This window comes from Myotis brandtii, unplaced genomic scaffold, assembly GCF_000412655.1.
Source record: "Myotis brandtii unplaced genomic scaffold, ASM41265v1 scaffold1282, whole genome shotgun sequence".
Taxonomy (NCBI): domain Eukaryota; kingdom Metazoa; phylum Chordata; class Mammalia; order Chiroptera; family Vespertilionidae; genus Myotis; species Myotis brandtii.
Genome location: NW_005354519.1, coordinates 670,210 through 677,181, shown reverse-complemented (window position 1 = coordinate 677,181; position 6,972 = coordinate 670,210).

The window sequence follows — 6,972 nt, the reverse complement described above, 5'->3', positions numbered from 1 at the left end:
GCCGGGGTGTTTCTGCCGCACCTCCCGGTCCTCCGCGGACCAAGGACTAGGCCCGAGAGAACGTCCCCGCGACAGGCCCAGCAGCCGCCGCCCAACCTGGGGACCTGGCCTGGATGGGCGGGCCGAGAGGAGAAGGAGGAAGCTGTTTTAGGGCCGGTTTCCGATCCCCAGCCGCTAGGGACTCCTGGCGGAAGTAGCTGCTCCCAGCCGGACCTAGAGCAACTCTGGGCGGAAGCGGCGGAGCTCGAAACTCGGAAGACCGGAAGTCAGATCCGGAACTCGCTCCCCGCCTGGGTCCGTAGAGAATGCCTCCGGAAACATAGTCGAAGTCGAAGATTTGTGTTCCTACTAGGAGAAGGCTCTTCTTTGCCTTCATGGCTACCGCTGTACCCCTTACACCCTTCAAATATTCCGTATCTGAAAAGGCCGGGGAAGATGGGACGACGAGAAGAGGTCCCTGACATCCCTCCCTCCCTCAGCTTGAGTAGTAAGCCCTCCAAGGGCTCTTCAGAGCGCGGGGCTGCCATCAGTTGTGGCGATTTCCATCCGTTCGCCGTGAATGCAAGTGTGGGATGGAATCGGTGATTGTGACCCCAGAGAAGACGCCAAGTGTAGGGGTCGGACGCTGCAGTCTCCCAGAGAGCGCCGCGCTAAGGCGCTGTGACCTTGAACAAGAAAAGAAAAGCATCCAAAGACCTATGAGAGGCCCTAGGTATAAATACATGCAATGCACAGAAGAGGAGGTGCTCCTATCTTGCGAGGAAGTTCAAGTGACTTGTTAAAACACAATTAATTTGTAGCACGGACTGGACTTCAATTTAGATCTATGAAATACAAGGCATTGGGGCTTTGGTCACCACTGCCCAGCCTCCCCATTAAATACAGTACAACCAAACTACTCCCAGGCACCTAAATTATGCCAGAAAGTTACTTTAATTTTTCTTTCCTGCGTGCTTCCATCCCCTTTTAAACTGGCGTTTTTCATTCCAAAATAGGGAATTAGTGGTGAATATGCAAGGATTTGAGTCCTGGTCTACTGTCATTTTATTGACTTTTGAAATCCTCACTATGTAGTACAGCAAGTTGGCTAAAGTCTCACAGCAAAGACAAATTGCCTCAAATCTCATCCGATTATTCAACACATGTTTCTGCTTCTGTCCCTGCCCTTCCAAAAAGGTGCCGTTCTTAGAACCTCTTATATGATTATTACAGCTGAGAGTCCAGTTTCATCTGCAAAAGAATAAATTGTAACCAATAGAGAAGGGGGAATAAAGGGAAATGACTTATAAAGTTATTTTTTGTTGGAATTTTGTTGTCCTTCCACTATGTGGCTCATTATAACAATTACCAATTGTGGAAGGAAGAATTTATTCCAGGATGAAGAGTGAGGCTAAGTTTTATGGAGAAGGTATCATTTGAAAGGAGGACCTTGAAGGATGAGTAAGATTTATACCCTGAATGAAGTATAACCAGTTTAATGATGTCTACTAGAGGTAAGGAAAAATTATTCATAAATTTCATTACCTTTTTTTAGTTTTTTGGTGGGTGGAGGGGTGCTATGAAAAGATCTTTGTGTCATTAAATTTTAAAATGTTTAATATTCCATAAGGGTTTAAACTCTTTTTGGCCATGAGAGAAAACTGTCAATATCATGCTGAATTGTTATTTAAAAAAATCAGAAACTATTAGACAATTACATCTATTTTGGGTTGAAGCTTAAAGCACAGAAAGCCCTTGAAGTCTGAAGAAAACACACATTGAGTAGTAAATAGAAGTGGTGGAGCGCACAACATGTTAACTTATTGCATGAACAGTAGATGGCAGTAGAGTTTGACAGTGATGAAATAGGCTTCCATTCTATTAAAAATTATTCAACATAACTATAGTCAAACAAGTTATTATACAAATTGCCTGGATATAAGGGTCTCAGAGGAACCAAAGAAGATGATGGCATTTATAATGCATGTAAAACACCCAACACCTTACAGATGTTATTCTTTTTATCATCTTATGAGGTAAGTGACATTGATAGATGTTATTCTATCAAATAATCAACTAGCATGCATTAAGTGCCTAGTTGGTCATCAGCATTGTGGGAATTAATTCAATAGATTTTACATGGCCCTTATCCTCAAAGTAATAGCTAATTTGGGAAAGTCAACACACCCCCACAATTTACGAAAAAAACAGAAAGAGTGTGCTAAACTTTGAAGTACTGATTTACCTTACTGGTTTTGTGTTTCTTTACTAGGTCTTGAGTAGTGAGTAGAAATTGAGGCAGTTTGAAGGTAGTTTGAAGAAAATAGGTCAACAGTTGCCAAAAGTAGCAGGAGCATCTCTGATGGAGAAGACCCTACCTATCTGTTCCATTGATGAGCAGTTCTTCTCCATGTGCTTTGTTATTATGTGTGAACTATGGGCAACTGAAATGAACCTGATAACCTCATGCCCTGTCTTTCTTGTGTTCTCCAGCCCCTTTATCCCTCAAGCAAATCCACCACCAAATAAATTGTTGATTGTATTTTCTAATAGCTTTTGAATTCCCCCACTTCTCTCAGTCTTCAAGGCCACCTAGTTCAGGCCACCATCATTTCTCACCTACTGTCATATAACAGAAAAAGCCTCTTAGTTGGTCTCCTTTCTTCGAGTGGGGTTCCCCTTCTTCTGATTTTTCCACTTGCCAGCTAAAGCCCTCTTTGCTGTTCTAAATTCATTTTTCTTTTCTGCACTTGTAAGTCCCTTTGTGATTTATCGCCTTAGGCAGTTATCAGCATCACAGATCTCATCTCTCCTACTCTCTATCCAGTACAACAGCCCCCAAACCCCTATTCTCTACAATTTTCATGCCATCTATTCTTAAATAGCTTGCCGTTTCTTCTTGAAAATTTTGCATCCAGTTAAAACCTTGCTACTGAGTGGAAGTGTAGAACAGATACCAGCATCATCAGCTTTCTCTGGAAACATTGTTAGAAATGTTCTATTACAGGGCTACTGATTCAGAATCTGCACTTTACAAGATTCCTAGATGATTTTTATGCACATGAAAGTTTGAGAAATCACTGTTTGAAGAATCTGGCTGTTCTGCCTGGTGTATACTCATCTCACAATACCTTGTCCCTTGACTTGTTAATTCCTATCATCCTTCAGATCTCATATCAGATGTCACTGCTTCTGGGAAGCCTTCCCTGATTTCTCCCTCCAAAACTAGTTCATACTTTTGAGTGTTTACTCAGTGTTCCAGATATTGTGATACATGCTTTACATATATTGTCTCATGTAGTCCCTTCACGATTTTTTGAAGTTGGTTATTATTCTCCTTTTACTTATGAGAAAACTGAGGCACAGTTATCTTAATAACTTCCTCAAGGTCAGACAGTAATAAGTGGTGTAACCAGGATTCAGACCCAAGCAGTTGGGTACAGAGTCTGTGCTTCTCACCACCCTGCTACGTCACCACCCATGAGACCTGAACCCACCGTGGTTACTCTCTCTGATTTTACCTCTTAATAAACTGTATTGAAATAGACTATATATGTCTATAACATTCCACTACATCAGCGGTTCTCAACCTGTAGGTCGCGACCCCTTTGGGGGTCGAACGACCCTTTCACAGGGGTCACCTAAGACCATCGGAAAACACATATATAATTACATATTGTTTTTGTGATTAATCACTATGCTTTAATTATGTTCAATTTGTAACAATGAAAATACATCCTGCATATCAGTTATTTACATTACAATTCATAACAGTAGCAAAATTACAGTTATGAAATAGCAAAGAAAATAATTTTATGGTTGGGGGTCACCACAACATGAGGAAATGTATTGAAGGGTCGAGGCATTAGGAAGGTTGAGAACCACTGCACTATATAGTAATCTCCTTGAGAACAAGGACCATTTCGTGATTGCAGTATGCCCAGAATCTTAGTGCCTATACATAGTAGCCACTCAATGTATATTTGTTGACTAGAAACCCTGTATTTTACTTAATATATTCCACTCTGATCTTTCCTCTCCCACACCCCCATTCCTACTCTGGCTGATGTGGCCCAGTCACTGCTTTACAATTCACAAAGTGTTTTCAAATATGCTATCACATATGGGCCTCTCAGTGGCTGGTGAAGTCGGTATGAGAGGTATTGTTTCCAGCTCAGAGAAGAAGGAAGAACTGCTGCTCAATGACAAAACCAAGCAGTGAGGCACAAAGGTAAAGACAACTCTTTTGCATCTAAAACCTGGGCGCTTGCCATCACACTAATTTAAATTAGACTTATTTTTCACAGCTTTTGTCTGCTAAGATTCTGAACTGTGAATGTTGGGAGAAGACAGCCATTCTTTTTTTAAACAAATATTTTTATTGATTTCGGAGAGGAAGGAGAGGGAAAGAGAGATAGAAACATCAATGATGAGAGAGAATCATTGATCAGCTGCTTCCTGCATGCTCCACACTGGGGATCGATCCCACAACCCAGGCATGTGCCCTGCCCAGGAATCGAATCGTGACCTCCTGATTCACAGGTTGATGCTCAGTCACCGAGCCATGCCAGCTGGGCAGAAGACAGCCATTCTTAACCAAAGGAAGGCTAAAGTTTCATCAGGACACAGCAACAAAGGGGAAGCTCTGGGGACAATGATATGATCAAAGAGTCTATGTTCAGATACTTCACTCTAATAGCCACATTCCTTATGCTGTTTCCTGTGTCTCAATCACTGAGCCACTTTATTTTTTGAGACCAATCAGAAGAACAGGAACCTAGCACTTCAGAAGAAAGTGGCAAACTGGAAGGAAGAGGGATTATTGCTGTTGTGCATAAAATAAGTCAGCTCGTGCATAATTGCTTAAAACAACATCCAGCAGTTGGTAGCTAGAGCTGGAATACAGGGAGGAGGAAAGGCTGAAGCAGCTAGGGACTGCTCAGGCACCTCTTTCTGCAGTTCCCCATCATTTCCTTGGGACTTAATTTGGTATTCCTTTAGTACCCTGGCCTCAGGGCAGGTGGGCTGCATATATGGCAGCTGAGGGTGTCAAGAATGAGTATTCCTACTCTGGATGGTGTGGCTCAGATAGTTGAGCATCGTTCTGTGCACTGAAAGGTTTGCCGGTTTGATTCCCAGTCAGGGCACATGCCCAGGTTTCTGGTTCAGTCCTAGTTGGGGTGTATGCGGAGGCAACTGATCGATGTTTCTCTCTCACATCAATGTTTTTCTCTCTTTCTCTCCCTCTCTAAGAAAATAAAAAAACATATATATATATATGAATATTCCCAAGAGCATAGCAAAAGCTGCATCAATTTTTTTTTAATGGTGCCAATTTTAAATAGTTTTATTTAAGACGCCGCATTTTCCACTTTACAATACAGTTATAAAGTGAATTATATTTTCTTTCCCTGTGCACAGTCCATATTCAAGTATTAAGAATGCCCAGTTATTTACTGTACAGCAGCTCAACTTTTAAAACTGCCATAGAATTTTGCTACAGATTTGGGTCCTTCAATATTTTGTATGGAACAATGCTAGATCTATGCTCAAAGCTGGCTTTTATGACCTATGCTCAGATGACACATAATGTCACTGCCACTGCAGTTGATTGATCTTAAACAGTTAAATAACCCACTCAATTTCAAGAAAAGAGGACACAGATCCCCATCTCCCAATAGGACCAGTGTTAAAGAATGTATGCCTCAGGGATGAAGCTGGCAGTGGGAAACACATATGAATGAACTCGACTTCCCCTATGCACACTGGCAGCTGGAAAGAGGAATAAAGAAAATACCCCAAAAGCACAGTCTTTTTGTCAAAATGCTTTTCTGCTCATAGCCATGATAAAGTGAACTAAGAATATGAAACTGCATTTAATTAGATATAATTAAAATAAAGAGGCACATCTAAAAAAGGCATAATTAAGAAGTAGAAAAATTTACTAGGTGGGAATGTCAACAACGCTAATCCAGTGATTACTGTTGGAGTGTATTTTATTGTCACTGAACCTAAATCAGGTTCCGTATCCAATACAGTCAGGAAGCAACCTCAGTCTGCTCTCCACACTTTTAGTCACACCTTCCTAGCTTTCCATTTCTTCTTTCCCCACATTATTGAGAGGAAGCTCTCTATATAATTTCCAGTGTGACATATAGTTTTGTTTTCAATTCTTGAGTCTGTTCATAGACTATGACACCAGTTCCAATTTCCCCTCCTATGCCTTTCTTTACTTTTCTTCCTTTGACTTTCCTCCATTATCCTTTTCCTTTTCATCCTATTTTGCCTTTCTCCCAGCTTTTTTTTCTCAGAGATGACCACCTCAAGGGGAAAGCTACACAATAATCACCCCCCACAAAAATGAGGAAATAGGGAGGAACAGCCAGGGACTTGCCCAAAGTCAGGGAAGTGAAAAATTACAAAACCTTGGCCAATGTAAATGTCATTAGGCCAGCTGTGTCTGTGAGCTGGCAGTTACTGAAATCAGGATTCTATCCTTCCGCAGACTGGGAGACAAGGACCCTATCCTTCCTGAGGGCTGCCTTTCAAGGAATGGCTTTGAGGTCTTGAGGAAGACATGCCTGAGTTGTAGGAGGTATACATACATCTCAAAGGACAGAGGAAGGATCGACAATTCACAGTAGACTCCCCAACCCCTTATCTATGAGGGATACATTCTAAGACCCCCAGTGGTTGCCTAAAAACATGGATAGTACAGAGCCCTATATACACTGTTTCTTCCTATACATTCATACCTATGATGAAATTTAATTTATAAATTAGGCACAGGTAGAGATTAACAATCATATTTATAAAAAGCCAGCGATCAGAACACCGTAATGACTGGAAAGACCAGTTGCTATGACGCCCACTGCGGCCAGTGAACCAGCCTGATTGGGGGTGGGGATGGCGGGCCAACCTCCTGTGGCCCCTCCCACTGGCCAGCCCTGCCCCTGATCGGCCTCTCCCACCCTGATTGGCCCCCAGCCCCTC